This window comes from Lygodium microphyllum, chromosome 18 (genome assembly GCF_053477565.2).
Source record: "Lygodium microphyllum isolate KBCC chromosome 18, Lygodium_microphyllum_v1.1.10, whole genome shotgun sequence".
NCBI lineage: Eukaryota > Viridiplantae > Streptophyta > Polypodiopsida > Schizaeales > Lygodiaceae > Lygodium > Lygodium microphyllum.
The window spans coordinates 76,240,913-76,259,070 of record NC_141152.1 but is presented as its reverse complement, the minus strand read 5'-3'; positions in this window follow the sequence as shown (position 1 = coordinate 76,259,070).

The window sequence follows — 18,158 nt, the reverse complement described above, 5'->3', positions numbered from 1 at the left end:
TAAGACCCTAGGAAACAAAGGGAGACCTCATTTTGGGTTCTGCAATAGAGAGAGGGAGAGAGAGCTTGAGAGCTTGTGAAACACTTGGAGTTTTTGATGAATCGATCAGTGTCACCTGAGTTTTTTGTAGGGATCAAGTGTGTAGAAACCTTTCTGTGTATCTATCCTTGGATTTTGGAGAATCTTGCTTGTGCACGTGGCCAAAAATTGTTGCCCTAAAGTGATTTTCATTGCTACTATTCATGTGCCAACAAAATCGGACATGGTCCATAGGGATCCAATTCCCAAAATCGGACACTCGGACCAACCCATCTTGTCTAATCAGACATACCCTATCCGATTTAAAAAATCGAACATGTTGAGAAATAAGAAAAAAAACATAATCTTTATCCATGGTTGTATTAAGTGTGTATTAAGTGTGTGAGAGAGACTTGTAAGGATTGATTCAAGAGAAGATAATATGAGTAGAATAATGAAGAAGTGGGAAGCATGTAGCTCCTCACCTCTCCTTGCTCCATCCTTGTCTCCCTCTACTTGAATTTATTTGAGTTGGTATCAGAGCAGTCTAGGCAATTGCAATCGTACAAGGTTTTGTCGTTTAATCCTTGGCATTTCTATTTCTGTAAAAGTGTTCTATGGAATGGGTCTGTCACTAGGTGTGTAACCATGAAAGTAGAGCAAATGACAAATGCAGGTATGGTGGACTTCTCAGATGTCATGTTGATGATGCTGCTAGCAATGGCTGCTCCTAAGTTTGCAGCCACTTGCATCTAAGAGTAAGGTGTCAAGTTGATTGATCAACTGTGACTCAAGACATGCTAAGATTTTGACGTGTCTGGTCTGCTTGCTAGGCCGATCGAATTGGCAAGAGGCCCAAAGGCAATACGAAGTTCTTCCTCCTTGATATCTGCTTCTACAGAATTCTATTGTCTATCTGCAAGCCTTTCCCAAATTTGATGTCCCTCATCCAAGGAGTGTGGAACCTACTGAAGGGGGGAGGTTAGAAGCCAAATTTTGAGGAGGCGATTTGGTAAACAAGGTAGCTGTAGTTAACAAGAGGATAACTCAGCTAAGAAGGCTGGCTTAGAAGATCGCACTCGAGTAAACAAAGGAGGGCATGCGAAGCTAACATGTCCTATCTGTAGGACAACAGCTCCCGATGTGAAAAGTATGCAAATACATCATGATGCATTGCATCCTAAGCTACCATTTGAAGAGGACAAGCTGATTAATCTGCATGCATCTACTAATTTAGATAGGAAAGGAAAGCCTAGAGTGCGAGGGAGTTTCAAAAAATGAGTGCATGTCTTTTAAGAGGTACTAAAGTGAATTGGCAGTAGACCTCAACAACGGGGATATGGAAGGGCCTTTACTGTTCTTGGGTGTTTGCAGCATTGTATAGGGTTTTGTTTGCTCAAGGGAAAGTTGTATTACATTAATGTCTTCTAGAGTTGAAGTGTTTGGTGCCACGATGTGCTTTATGATGTGACGGAATGCTACCATCCTCTAAGAATAATGGGAGTCATGAAAAGAAGAGCATTTCTTTCCCTGTGTAGTGATAGACCTTCAGTTTGCCCCGAGTGTAGGAACAACACTTAGCTTTCTCCATTTTGAGCAGTATTTATTGCTAGTAACAAATAATGCTCACGAATCTTCCAAACACGTCATAACTTTAAACTACTAATTTGCTGGAAATGTTCAGAGTATGAATCAATGGTTGACTTTTTTGACCAAGGTTTATGTGCAAAAAGGATCCCATATGATCATTCTTCTGAGATAAGCCTAAGCCTATTTACCCCACATGAGTAAAACAAGGAGCTAACCTAGCTATTTTGAGGCCCAAAAGGCCAATTTTATGCCTTTTTTGTGTCATTTTGGAGGCAAAAAATTTGTAGGAAATTTCCAAAAAAAAAATTGTAGCTTCAGTTTGATTGGGACTTCATTCTTGGCACAAAAATCTGTAAAAAGTAGCAAGGAAATTGTTCGATTTAAGCACATATTTTGATGCTTTTTGGATCATACGAGCACCATTTGAGCTCTGTTTTGAATGTTTCTTGATGTACAATCAATGTATGATATATGGGCATCATGTATGAATGTATATGATAGCATTTGAGCTTATGTATAGCAGTACATGAATTTTTTGGGCTATTTTGGTATTTTTTTGTCTTAGGTTGACCATTTGAGGCAGTGGATTGGTTCAAGTTGTTGAATGCTTGATTGAGACAGACAACACATATTGCTAGTTTTTCTAAAATTGTAGCCATCAAAATATCACATAGCTCTAATTACTCAGATTGTTGGAGATAAATTGACCAAGGACAACTATAGTGTCTGGTCATACAAAATCGAGAACTTTTTGATTGGGAGAGGTCTTTGGGACCTCATTACAAGTGATGATGCATGTCTAGAGCTTGTTGAGGAGCCCATAGAAGAGCAAAAGAAGGCATACAAGGATTGGATTGGAAAGAACATGAAAGTTTTGCATTGGATCTCTATATGTATATTAGAGACCTTGATTCCTCATATTAAGAAGGCAAACACTTGTAAAGAGGCATGGGAGATCATTGAGAAAATGTATGGGACATGTAAAGAGGCAAGGAAGATACAACTTAAGCAAAGATTGCATAGAGCATGGAGAGGAAACCACACCGTAAATGACTATGATGCAGAGATCAAACAAGTTGCAGAAGATCTTGCATCTATAAATGCACCAGTGGATGATGATGATTTGGTTTCAGTCACACTTAATGGACTTGGCCCACAATATAAATCTTTGGATACCTCTATTTCAGTTAGAGGATGCTCTATGCCAGACTTTGAAGAATTTATTGCTTTGCTACTTATAGAAGAAATAAGTTGGGTTTGAATGCATCTAGCACCATCAAGAATACAAGTGGAGATAGTGTCTTTTATCACATCAGAGAGGGTGTGGTAGCCCATCTAGAGCTAGAGGCTCATCTTATGGCCGTGCTGGTGATAGCTTTGCACATGGTTGAGGTACATTTGGTCATGGTGATTTCATGCGTAGAGGCAGGGGGAGAGCTTACTCTAGAGGTAGAGGACGATCTACTCCTTCACATAGAGATCATAGAGATGGTGCATGCAATTATTGTCGGCAGTATGGACATTTTGAAATTGAATGTTATCACAAGAAAAATGCTATGCCTAGGGGTCGAGGCAGGACTCAATATAACCATTATGCATGTGGCCATGGAGGTGAAGGATATGGACCTAGAGGTGGCTCTGCTAGAGGCCATTTATTTACCATGGAACATGTATTAGGGAGCATGACACACCCTCCTGGTGAGGATGATTGGTTTTTGGACTCACGGGCTATAAATCACATGACCCATCATGTTGAGTGGTTTGACACAAAATAGCAAATGCAAAATGAAGAATATGTGGCTATTGGGGATGATACTTTGCATAAAATCACTCATATTGATAGTGTGCCACTTGTCACTAGAGATAGAGTTGAAAATAAGCTTGGGGATGTACTTTATGTACCCACAATCACTAAGAACTTAGCATCAGTTTGGTCGAATAGTATGCCAAGGAATGCAAGTGAGATTCAATAGGTATGGATGTTTCATTGAGGAATTTTGAAATGGAAGGCCTAGCAGATTTATTGCAAAAGGAAAGAAGAAAGGCAGGTTATTTGCCTTGGATGCAGGTACTCTTGTCTTTCAAAATTCTATGTATGTTGAAACTGGGCATGTTCAAGATAAGGATGTTGAATTATGGCATAGGATAATTGGTCATATACACCTACAAAGATTGAAACAAATGCAAACTAAACAGGTGGTTCGTGGTTTGCCCCATTTTGGTTATGTTAAATATGATTGTATATGTGAGGCCTGTCAGTTTGGCAAGCAAGCTAGATTACCATTTCCGAAGAGGGGGAGAATCAGCATTTATCCTTTGGAAATGGTGCATTCTAATATTTGGGGTCCATGTCAGAATGTCTCATTGAGTGGGAGATGTAGGTTTTATATCACTTTTATTGATGACTTTAGCAGAATGACTTGGGCGTATTTCATGCAGCATAAAAGTGAAGCCTTTGAAAAAAATTTGGAGTTTAAAGCTATGGCTGAAAAACAGTTTGGTTGTTACATAAAATGCTTGAGGTATGATAATGGAGGAGAGAACATGTCATATGAATTTTTAGATTTTTTGAGATCTCATGGAATCAAAAGACAGGTGACACACAAGTACACACCTCAACAAAATGGTGTGGCAGAAAGGAAGAATAGTATCATTGCAGAGATTGCTAGGGAAATTATGAACCAAATGAATATGCCATTGACATATTGGGCAGAGGCAGTGCATACTGCATTACATATCATGAACAGGACACCTACATCATTGACTCATCATGTATCACTGTATGAAAAGATGGATGGTAGGACACCCACTATTGCCTACTTCAGGGTTTTTGGATGTGTTTTTTATATTCATGTTCCTGATGATTTGAGGAAGAAGATGGAGCCAAAGGCTATAAACTGCATCTTTCTTGGATACCTTGATGAGAAGAAGGGTTACAAATGCTATGATCCAGTGACTAAGAAAGTTTACATTAGCAAGGATGTCAAATTCAATGAGTATGAATCATGGTACAAGCCCAAGATTGCAGTGGACTTGGATTCTTATGAGAGTAGTGATGATGATGCTCATGGGAAGAAAATTTCAGCAAATGGTAAGTTTGGAAATTAGAACTTAGAATATATGTCTGGACCTCAAGAGAATGCAAAAAGCAGTGACAGCTATAGTCCATGGAATGATAGGTTCAGAAGTTCACAAAAGAGTATGGAAATTGCAAAAGGCAAGAGGCCTATGGCTAAAATTTCAGAGGATGAATCTACCAATGATGAGTATGGCATGCCTCATGTAAAAACTTAGGGTACTAGAAGTGCAAGGAAAATATGTGCCACCACATGCAAGAGTAGTTGAGACTCCAAGTAGTGCACCTTAGTTGAGGAGATTAGAAAGGGTTAGATATCCAGTTGATAGATTGACATATAATGGGTTCATGAAGATGCATTATGCTTATATGGTTTCTTATGTACAGCATGTGGAACCTATTTTCTTTGAGAAAGCAATGGAAAGCAAAGAATGGAGACAAACTATGGATGAGGAGATGGATGCACTAAAGAAAAACAAGACTTGGAATTTAGTGAAGTTACCTCATGGAAAGAAATCAATTGGTTGCAAATGGGTATACAAAGTCAAGTGCAAATAGATGGTTCTCTAGAAAGCTATAAATCAAGGTTGGTTGCAAAGGGTTATGCACAAACATATGGATTGGATTATGAGGAGACATTCAGTCCAGTGGCAAAGATGACTACAGTGAGATCAGTGATTGCTTTGGCTTCTATGTATGGTTGGAAGAAGACATTGTATGGATTAAAGCAAGCATCAAGAGCTTGGTGTGAGAGGATTAGCAGATTCCTATGCAGCACGGGATTTCAGCAGAGTATGGCTAATTATTCACTCTATGTGAGACATAGAGAGGATGGTATGGTTTTGATTCTCATCTATGTTGATGACCTCATTGTTACATGTACACTTAAGAGGGAGATTGTTGAAGTTAAGCATGGTCTTCATAAGGAATTTGACATAAAGGAACTTGGTCTATTGAGATATTTTTTGGGCATTGAGGTCATTGATACACCTCATGGTATTTGGTTGGTACAAAGACATTATTCCTTGGAGATTTTGGAGAAGTATGGCATGGCAGGATGTAAGCCATTGGATACTCCCTTGGATCAGAACATCAAAATGATTGATGATGGGCAATGTGTGGAAGGTGCGACTATGTTTAGAAAGATGGTTGGTAGTCTTATCTACTTAACCAATACAAGGCAAGATTTGAGTTATGCCATTGGATTGATTAGCCAATTTATGCAAAGACCATGTAAATAACATTTGGATGCAGTGAGGGGAGTTCTAAGGTATGTGAAGAAGACAGCTAGATTTGGCTTATTCTATGAGAAGGGAATAAAGCCTACCTTGTTTGGGTATACTGATGCAGACTGGGCAGGTAATTTTATGGATAGGAGATCCACCAATGGTTGTGCATTTTCATTTGGATCAGCCATAGTAAGTTGCATCAAAAAGCAACCTACAGTTGCTTTATCAAGTACTGAAGCTGAGTATCAAAGTATTGCATTGGCAGCATGTGAGCAAACATGGCTGAGATTGGTTTTATGTGACATACGGATTGAAATTGATGGTGGATTCATCATATATTGTGACAACATTAGCAGCATTATGTTGTCAAAGAACCTAGTCTACCATGCGAGAGAAAACACATAGAAGTGCACTATCACTTCATTAGAGACAAGGTTATTGATGGAGAGGTTGTTTGACTTGGTCCATGTCAAAACAAATGACCAAGTTGCTGACATCTTTACCAAAGCATTAGGTAAAGATAAGTTTGAGTAATTTAGGAGTGCACTTGGAGTATTACCTTTGCAAGCTCATTCTGAGCTTGAGGGGGAGTGTTGAGAAATGAGGAAAAAGCATAAGCTTTATCCATGGTTGTATTAACTATGTATTGATTGTGTGAGAGAGACTTGTAAGGATTGATTGAAGAGAATATAAGATGAGTAGAATAATAAAGAAGTGGGAAGCATGTAGCTCCTCACCTGTGCTTGGTCTCCCTCTACTTGAAGTTTCTTTAGGACATCCCATAATCGAATACAAAAATCAAACCATCTAGAATCGGCAAACACCTATCCAATCGGACACACACAAATTGAAACAACCCATAATCGAACCACCAAAATCGAACGGACCACTCGGACGACTCAACCGTCCCATCAACACAGCCAATCAAACCAACCAAAAATCAAACTTTTGATTTTGATAATCAAACTCCTGAGAATCCGACCCTTTGAGAATCAGATAGAAAACACATGGCTAATATAGAGCCGAAAGCACATCATATATCTATCACTGGGCTGAAATCTCGAGCAAGTAGTTCAAAACTGGTGGATCTCCTATCTATAAAATTACCTGCCCAGTCTATCAATGGGGTGAAAGCAATGTATAGAGCCAAAAGCACATCATATATCTATCATTGGGCTGAAATCTAAAGCAAGTAGTTCAAAACTTGGCTACGAACAGTCCTTCAAATCGCGCATGGTATCTAGCATAATAGCCCTGCTGCGGGCCAGGGGGCCAAGGGTCAGAGGGTGACCCCCCCCCTCAAACCCCTACAGAGGGGGCTCTACCCCCTTCGCACCTCCCCCAAGTAAGCTGGAGAGGAAACGCATGCCGGACAAGTCCTCCAAATTAGATCCTAGTGTAGTAATGGCCCTACACAAGCATAGATTCTCACTTGCAAAATAGCAACAACCAAAAGCCCATACCCAAACAAAGACCCTAGAACCTCAATGGGCCAATCTCACCAACAAAGGCAAAAAGGCCACACCATAAAAACATGTATATGTTGCATTCGGACTGCATCTAGTCAAAGCAGAATGCAACAACATCAAGCTACAATTGCAAGGATGATTAGACATGGTAGTCTTGAGACAATAGAAGCACCTTGAACGGCACTCCACAGACGACCTAACACATTAGTAGAGAATCCACATCTGGTTGTGCAGTTGGGGACTCAAAGGCATGTATTAGAAGGCTTGAACTTATAAGCCAAGACCCGAAAGATAAATACATGGTACCGCCTGTGCTGATCTTAGGGTCAAACTCACCGCAAAAAGAGAGCACATTATCAATGCTCTCATCAATGAAGTAGAAGATTTTAATATCTTGACCTATGAAGCATAGACTTGACTAGGCCAACCAAATCTCACACCAACTAATGCAACCCTTAATCCTTATGGAGGGGGACACCCACAAGCACTTATAGGAAAGTGCAGAATCCTTGTACCTATTGAAACGGAAAGCTTGCCTATCTTATTCCATGTTCCTCCAAATAGTGCAAATTGTGGAAAGGAAACCCTCCTAGGAAGACCCTTCAAAAGGACGACAAAGTGTGAGGCCAATTATATAGCACAGAGGATATACTTCACACTACCGGGTGTGAGGATAATCACAACCTTTAGTAAGTGTGACCTCATCAAACCTCAAGGGCAGATAAGGAATATTCTAACATGCCAGGCAAGCCTAGTAACAAGAGCAAGGAATTATTGAAAGAGTTGATACAAGCGCATGTTGAACAGAGAGAACTAGTGAGCGAGGCCATGCTTGAAACAAGAAGGTTAAGAGACAATGCCAAGGATAGGCTTTGGACTTACAAATATCGTAGAAGACCACCAAAGAAGTCCAAGCCTTGTAGACAAAGGTATCGATGGAGAGCCAGCACAACCCCACGATGGATATCCAAAGTGTTGCCACGTGCTCAAGGGTATTATGCAGGTAACCGATGGATTTGGGTACCAAAACCCCTTGCTAAACCACCTCTGTTAAGTGGAGACCAAATCTATCAAAAGCGAAGAAGTTCAGGAGGAAATCTAAACAAAAATCCAAGTCTCGAGTCAACAACATTGGTATGATTGAGCCCCTCATGATTGAAATCAAGAAACCAAACATGACTATTCGAAAGGTAGATCCTCAGCCTAGTGTGCTTAACAAGTGGATATCAGATGTAACCATTGAGTACGCATAAAGACCACTAGTGCTCAAGGAGCCTTTGACTTTCTAAGAGGATAATGAGCACCACAGGCACTAACGTTGCTCATGATAAGGTTGATTTCTCAACAAAGCAAATGGCAGAATCATCTAACAGCCATAAGCAAATATTCCAGCTAGTGCCAAGTCCACCTAGGAGTCCCAAATCTCCTACACCCTCTTTCCCTAAATGAACACAGGAAACACAACAACAATCATCAAGTGCAACATTTCAATCCCAATCTCTATCTCCAAATGAGCTTCCAAATGTCCAAGGTGTAGAACATGACACCACCCCTAATTCTCAACCTAAGGATATACCTACGCAATCCACCGTGACTAGCTCAATTGATGCTCAATCTGCACAAGTGAATGCACAAAAGGGCAGCAAAAGACATGACCACTTCTAATCTACCTAAGGACTTGACACTACAATCTAGCAACAATAGCTAGAGTATATTGAACTAGCAGCTACTACTTCCGATCAGGAATCACAACAGCCATCATAGCCTTTGGCCGTGATGATGCCCCTTACAGAACGTGTCCTTATCAATTCACCTGTGGAAGAGATATTGCAACCAATATCCTTGACACCTCCAACACTTCCAAAGCACCTAAAGCCTAGGCTTGAGGAGAAATCTCTCAAAGATTTGGCAAAAGAGATGGCGCATCTGACCAATGAACCAAAGATGGAGTGTCTGATGAAGCTTGATCACAAGCTAACAACCATCACATGTGTGTACATCCATGTGGATATCAGAAGTCCAACACCACAGCACACAAAGCTCATAGATGAACCCCTGACTTGGGACGAGCAACAACATGTTTTCTCCCACTATGTAGCTATCATTACTCAAGAAGTCATATAGGACATCCCAAAAGCCACAACTAGACAATTTCACTTGATGCCCTCACTCTATACTGCTCAATGTGAGACAAACAAGAAAAAGCTACAAGCAATCGAACAAAAAGGGAAAGAACCAGGTAACTTTGTGCAAAAATGGTACACCAACCAACGTTTGGCAGCCAAAATTAGGCCCTGACTAATGACACTCATCACTGAGCAAAGGAAAGCATCAATACATGATCCCACGTGCATTGCCTCAGCCTCATTAAGAGTGTTGGCAATGGTCCATGAGTTCCAGCTTTCTACCATTGTCCAAAAACATCCCCTGTATGATGAACTACTTCTAGAAGAAGATCTACATGTGGCTAGCAAGCTAGGCGTAGGGAGCATGGTACTTGTTGTTAGCACATATGTCTTCTGCCTCACTCAAGACCCTGCAATCCTAGATCTCTATGCTTCCCATCAATACAACCCTGACTTCTTGAGTTGATTTTGTCCAAGCCTACATGACATGAACCCTAAACCGTCTCTTAATTCTACACTAGAGTCTCTCGAACCTCCAAAGCAAGAGAAAAACGACTCTAAATACAACATGCGCTCTGATAATAAGTAATGGAGGCATGTTTCAATGGGTGAGAACAAGAGTCTAGAGCAAACACCCGCCAACTAGGAGCTACCAATGCAATTGGATGAGGGGCTCAATGGAGGGGAATTAGCTGAAGAGCTAGACTCTCCAAAAAGAGAGGTAGTTGTATCCTCACAACCTAGCAAGGTTGTTCAGTAGCTGCGGCTATGTCCCATGAGGACACACCAAAAAAAGAGAATGTTGAGGCCAGACCAAGCACATCACTGACCTAGTTTAGGGTCTTGAGTCATTAAAGGATACACCTTGATTGCCCAAGATGAAGAGGAGAAAACAACGAAAACAATGGCAGTTGCAAGTGGCTCTAGATGCCAAGAAGATTGAGACCAAGAGTGCTGAAGAGTTGAGGAATAAAACATCGAGTTCACCCACGAATGAACCCATTGCCACCTCTCCTTACAACAATGAAACCTCAAACACATCTATGTGCTTTGATAAATCAAAGCAACCATTACCATCAACGGTTACTTGCAACCCTCAATCTACTGACAACGGAACTTACATTGACCAATCAAGAGTGGATACAACATTGTCACAACAAGTGGACAAAACTATACCAATCACATCCGAGGAGAACCATGATACTATAGTAGCAAAGCCTCAGGAGAAACATGAAAACCCCAAGGACATGAGCAATCCTAGCATTGACCAATCTTGCTTATCTAGGCTTGAGCCCCCAACTATGCTAAAGACTAAGGAAACTCCCAGAACCTTGCATGAGATAGCAACCGAGCAAGCCCTCATCAAACATAGAAGTGTCATAGAGTGCTTGACCAAGTTGGATGCTAAACACAAATTATGTGCATGTGCCTACGTCCTTGCGGACATGGACACATTCCCTAGGTAGCAGCTTGAGGAATATTTGTCATATCCGCTATCCTGAAGAGCAAGAATATCTTAACGGGCGCACTATGACAAGCTCTTACATGAACACATGTAACTCATCTCTAACGAGAGGAAGCCGACGAACTACGCTTAATTGTGACATTCAAAGAAGTGCTTTGACAACCAAATCTCTTAGAGATAGACCAACTAAAGCGACAATTAGAGGGTCAAAGACAATTTTTAAAATCTTGGTTTAAAAAGCGCACTACAATGGTCGAAACAGTCTCAGAGGAGCAATTGGCCCAATGGTAGTCTCAAAGAGACCTGACCTATGTGGCGCCAACTTCCTTTTGAGTACTGACTAACATTTGGGGTATGGACTTAGATCAAACTATTCAGCACATGCTTGCATTATTACACTTACCTAGGCCTATTTATCAATGTGAGCTTCTCCACAGTTTTGATTTTAATGCCATGCATCTACAAGCGGGTATATGTGTAGCACTCCTCCACATTTAGAATCCTTAAAATTCCTTTCTTTCTCTCTCTTACTTTGGGATTTACTAATTTTATTCCATCATCCTCACATTTTTTGGTATAGTTCCATATTTAACAACCATAACATAATCATCCATGGCTTCAATCAAAGCTTTTACATCTTACTCCAACTTGGATCCTTGTCTATTAAACTTGGATGTGGCAGTGTCTACTTCAAAATGATTTTTTCCTTGGAGCTCCTTATATTAACTTGGATTACTTAGCAATTGTAATTAACATATAAATTGAATATAAGAACTCAATTTCTCAAGAGCTTTACCTTTCTCTTTTACACATTTTGTAACAAAAAATTATTACAAACTTTATTATCAAAAGAAGGATGAGTGGATACATTGGATCCCCAATTATGGACTCTATGTAATGGCATAGTTTTAAAAACAGGGGGTTTCACAGCTATTTCTAAGTCTCTACAAGCTATAGGCAAAGGAGCATATCCTTCGATAACATATCCATTTCAAGCACATCTCTCATATACCACTAGAGGTATAACTCTTTCATTACAAAAGAAGGTGGATTAGCCTATCTATATAAATTTGTTGCATTTTGGAAGATTGGGATACTTAAGGGTCCCTTAAGAACTTCATATTTCTTAGACTTTTTAGATGGAATATCCTTGATATATTGGTCATATATCCTTTTATTCGTCCTTACAAACTTCTCATCCCCATAAACTTCACTTATCTTTCAAAGAGTATCATGCTTATAAAGTCTAATTAGTTTGAGTTCCTTAAGCCAAGTTAGCAATTTAAGATGTATTGGCACATCTTCATATAAGCTCGCATCCAAATGAAACTATACATTATTCCATCCCTATATTGGGCTCTAATTAAAATCTCTTTGTAAAGTTAGGCAAGTCCAAAAACACATATTTTCTAAGATATCCCTTATCCTCTCTCGAGATTCTAATATAGTTGAACAACAAGAAATTGCACAAGTGATTTCAAAAATCAATTGCACAAGGTACCTCATCCCTCACCTATCAAAATAACTCAATTATTTAGAGGCACAACACTCAATTGTTTCCACAAAGTAATGAGGCTTCTCTTTATTAATGCAATAGTATTTACGAACTTTATCAACTTCATTCAATCTGTCAAAACGTCATTTCATGAATTCTATACTCATAGGAGCAATCAAGATCTACATCCTTGCATCTTATCATTTTCTCTTGGGCATGATAGATAACATACTTTGTAGGTCATTGAGGATAACCCCAACACCTAGTCCCAAATGTAGGGCTTCTTGGCACTACCACTACTCTTTCACATGGCACTATCAATAACAATTATTACTAATAGATCCACAATGTTTTAGGTTTATTGGTCTATTAACGATTGCCAACAACCTTTCATAAAAGACAACAAATTGTGTGTGTGTGTGTGTGTGTGTGTGTGTGTGTGTGTGTGTGTGTGTGTGTGTGTGTGTGTGTGTGTGTGTGTGTGTGTGTGTGTGTGTGTGTGTGTGTGTGTGTGTGTGTGTGTGTGTGTGTGTGTGTGTGTGTGTGTGTGTGTGTGTGTGTGTGTGTGTGTGTGTGTGTGTGTGTGTGTGTGTGTGTGTGTGTGTGTGTGTGTGTGTGTGTGTGTGTGTGTGTGTGTGTGTGTGTGTGTGTGTGTGTGAGAGACTAATTTTAGTGCCTCAAACCAAAAAATTCTCCATAATTCATATTAGAGTAGAAAGTCCCGACCTGCATATATTCCCATGTGTGATCGGTTCTATGACCAAAATTCAATAATGTACCCATTGCCTTGCAAGGTTGCAATACATTTGGAGGGATAGGTATCTTCTCCAAAATCTCAAACATGGCTTCACTATACGAGAATATTTCAAGCATGTGTCCCATGTACTACTAGAGATATAACTTGGGTGACTTGATCATACACCCAATAATGTAAGGTCATTGTTTATCCATTAATCGTAATATCATCAATTCTTTGTCCTCCAAACAGGATGCAATGAACCAACTTCAGCTTTTCCATCTGGTGGATTCTCCTTAGATCCACTTGGAGGTTTCTAGTTTGATCAAGATTGATCGTGGATAAGTTATGATAAATTCTCCATAGCATTCCTCATTACCATCCCTATAGGCTTCGGATAGTATGGATTTGACAAGTTCTCAAGGATCCTAACCGTGGTCTTACAAAACTCAATGTCCAAGGATTAACAGGCAATCATATACATTACTTTGAACACCATGAACCAATTATAAGCATGCCTAACATCCTAAAAGATCATAGTGCACTCATCAAAAGTTAAAAATATCTTTATCATCATGGATAAGTATAAGAATCTAACAATGTATCTCATCAAGCTCTTTCATTTACAAAGGAAGGTGGACTAGCCTAAGTCTCTAAAAATCTATTACATTTCAAAAGATTAAGATACTCAAGAAGTTCATAATTCTCAAACTTTACTCACCCAATAAGAGCAATTCTATCATATGGAATCTCCTTGGTATATTGGTCATGTATGCATTAATTTCTCATCATGAACTTCATGTCTATAGACTTCAGTTTATGTTTTTGAAGAGTATCATACTTATAACTTCGATTAGTTTAATATTTTCAAGCCACTTCTACCAATATAATCCATGACATATCGTTCAAACATATGCATGCAATACTAGTCGCATTGTGCATGGCAGCTAGATGGAAGGATGCTAATATGTGTTGTATTGTGGTGAGCACATAATTAGATGAAGCAAGCATAATTATTATTTTTAGAGTACTCAATTTTGTGTGTGGAATTTCTGCACTCTTTAGCATGGACAAATATTACTAAAAGCATTATATTTTATATGCACCTATTAGCGCAAGGACTCTGTATACACATATGCGCAATGGATTTATTTTTTATGTATTATTTAGGTAGGACAAAATACTATTTTGTAAATCTTTTAGAATAGAGTGTGTTTTGATTTATTTACACCAAAAGCAAGTAGTGCAAAGTGAGGAAAAGTAAGGAAGACAAAAAGGATGCTTTCAATATATATTGGACACAAAAAGCTTGTTCTGATATTATAGATACATGCATGGGGGAGGTGCTCACCCATGCATTGAGAGAGATTGTACCTAATCTTATGTCGTGCAAGCTCTTGGCATTTTCTTCTATCATATAAATTATTCTCTCTTTATGTTATTCTCAATTATATTCTATCTTATGGTGAAGGTAAGCAACATTGGTATCAAACCAAGGTGATTGAAAGATGCGTCTATATCAACAAGAAAGCCATCCATCCATGCTTGGAAGTCATCATTCATCCATGCTTGGAAGTCATCATTAAGGCACATCTCAATATCCGTTGGTTGAAGGTTTTATATAGTGGGTAATCTCCTTAAAGGTTGTGGTATTCAAAGGGTGTTGTCAGGCTTTAAGGTTGAAAAAGATTGCTTTTCAAAGCTTTCGTATAAGGTCATTGTGCTTCACTTCTCTCCAAAACCATGAGTCAAATCCCAAGACCACCTTCCTAGTGGTTTTGAAAGAGCAAGTGGTTTTCAACCATAAGGAGGGAAAGTTGAATTAGTTTATACCGACCTATCCATGCTACCAAGCTAGTCTCCAAACCACCTTAATCAGTGCGAATTGCCGCCCATTCAGCCACGATTGGCCACCATGGACGGCCGTTGCAATTTCCTAATTTTTGTATTTTCTGAGGGAGGCATCTTAATCGTAAGCCCTTCTCTCTACATGAAAAAAAATTACTTGGTTAATTCATTGCATATACGATATGCAGGGTTTTAATTCTATGGGATATATAGAAGAGGCCTTTCACATGCAAGTGAATCATTTTCCAAGTTCTACAAGAGGCTATTTTCACATTGCATAACTTATCTATATTGCAAAATCTATTAAAGACTTACTCCTATGCAACAATTTTTATTCAAATCTATTCTTTTCATCATAAATTATTTTCACCATGTTGAGTCCTTCCAACACCAACAAAGTGAATATGGAAAATATGGAATCCTCATTACCAAAAATCACCTTGCAACAACAAATTGATCTTTTTCAATATAATATAAATGTGATCATGCCTTCAAGAGTGCGAACATTAACCAAATCCTATGGCTCAAGGTAAAGATAATTGGATTGCTCAGATTTGAAGGGTGTTATCGTTGCTCAACAAACCAAAAAGGATCTGAAAATAAGCTATAAGTCTTTCCAATTTTCTAAATTTGACAAAGAAAGGATGTAAAATTTATTGTGTCTTAGTTGAGCCAATTCGATGATTACTTGGATGAAGAAGCTTTTCCCAAAAAGGATAAAATCAAGTGTGCAACCAATTATTTGATGGATAAAGCTTCACTTTGATGGAACATCCTACACAATAACATTGACCATCCAAGAACATAGCCTGCTTTTCAAGAAAAAGTTAACGAATCTTTTATTGTGTCTCAATTTCATCTTCAAGGTAGTCATAATTGATCCAACTTATCTTGGCAAGAGGGTAATATTATTTCTATTTATATTGAAAGATTTTGGCAAAGACTTTTGCTATTGTGCATGTTTAAGGAAGTTCCTAAGAGCATGCTGCAATGTAAATATGAAGATGGTCTTCAATTTGGCATTCAAGCTCAACGGAATTGTCCTAAATTTACTTCTCTTTATTACGAAATTATCCCTTATGCCCATGATGCTAAGAAAGAATTACAATCTATTGCCCAAATTCTTTGCACTCAATCACCCCATTCCTTCAACAACAACCACAACCTAAAAATACATTTTTTTCCTTAAAGTCCTAATTCTTTTATGTCTAACGGATCGGTCTTCCAAGTTCCAACTACAAAGTGGCAATGTGCAAAGAATCCCTAACAACAATCCAAAAAACAATGTAAAATCTCAAACTGCAAATCTTAATGCTCAAAATAAAAAGGCCAAATTTATTTCTCATAATTCTGGAAAATTTGGACACTTCTAAGCATATTGACGAGTTACATTGTCCCCTCAACAACAACCAAAAAAATTTCTCAATTGCACAATATTGAAAGAGAATCTAATTACACTCCTAACTAGACTATCGATAGCTTACAATGCGAGGCAACTACTAAGTAACAAAAAATCAAGTGCGCCTATTTTTTTATATGCTTTAGTGAAGATGAAAGGTTGTGTGTATAATTTGAATGTGTATTTTGCATGATGATGGGAGTTCTCATGATTTTATTTTGGAAATGTTACTTGGAAGGTTGCAACTAGCAACTAGTCCTTCATTGTACAAGGTTAGATCTACATTTTAAGGTATTATGCACAATGGTATGAAGGCGGAAGAGAGAATGGCATTAGCAAAACGTGAAGCAATGTGTAGGCGTGAAGTGTGGGAGTGAAAGCGACAAGTATAGAGAGTGTGTGTGTTTGTGCATGTGTAGACTCCACAATTTTGTGTACCAACAATGTGTCATACTTCTCAATGCATTTCTGACATCTACGAATGCATCATAACCAGAGACACAGATAGTCACATAAGGCCAGTTCGCCAAACCAAACCTCCTCAGGGATGCCATTCTTTAAGGACTTGTTAGGAGAACGGTTGCAAATGTGTACCGTGGTTTTTAATGCATGGGGGAGGTATGCATGTGGGGATGTTCTACCTTATGGTGAATACAAGCAACATTACCTCACCACTCACCTATCAAAATACTTAATTATTAAGTATAGGCACAAACTCAAATGTTTCCACAATACAATGAGTCTTCTCTTTATTAATACAATAGCATTTACAAGGTTAATTGACTACAATAGATCTACCAAAACACCATTTCATGCATTCTATATGCATGGAAGTAATCAGGATCTACATCCTTATATCTTAGTGGTTTCTATTAGGTATGACAAATGACATAATTTGTAGGTCCTTGGGTACAACCCCAACATCCAGTCTGAAGTGTAGGCCTTCTTGGCACTACCACTACTCTTTCACAAGGAACTATCTACAATACTTGTCAAGAGACCCACAATGTTTCAAGTATACTAGTTTATTAACAATTGTCAATAACCACTCATCAAAAGTAGCAAACAAAAGATATATCATGACTAGTTTTAGTACCTCAACCTAGTAGATTCTTTACCATTCATATTAGAGTAGGAAGTTCTGACCTTTATATATTCCCATCTATAATCTATTATATGGCCAAGAGTCAATCATCTACCACCCATCTTGGAGAGGTTGTAATATATTTGGAGGGATAAATATCTTCTTCAATATCTTGAACAGGCTTCACCATACAAGAAGTCCCTAAGGCCACTTGATATATCAACAAAAAATTCTCTCTTAATCGAATAGCCTCCTCATCTCCAATCTCCTATAGGTCATAGTGCACATAATAGAATCAATTGGAAAGTAATCAATAGAGGTTTATTTAACTAGGTGTTGTTATTTTGAATTAATTCATTTTACTCCTAGATCTCCTATCCTTTAAACCATTATTCTAATACCATGTGTAAGGTGCCTCCTCTAATAAATATAACCTCTAGTGGTCGACCCAAACTTATGTCCATATGTGTCACCATCCAGTCTCCCCTAAGGAAAAGTTGGACTCAGTCGAGCATTGCAATCCCAATTTTACTTCTTAGGGAAAGCACAGACAGGTCACCCTTAATAGCAATCTAACACCTATCTAAGAAACATCAATTGGCCACCAATTAGAGGTGAGAGTA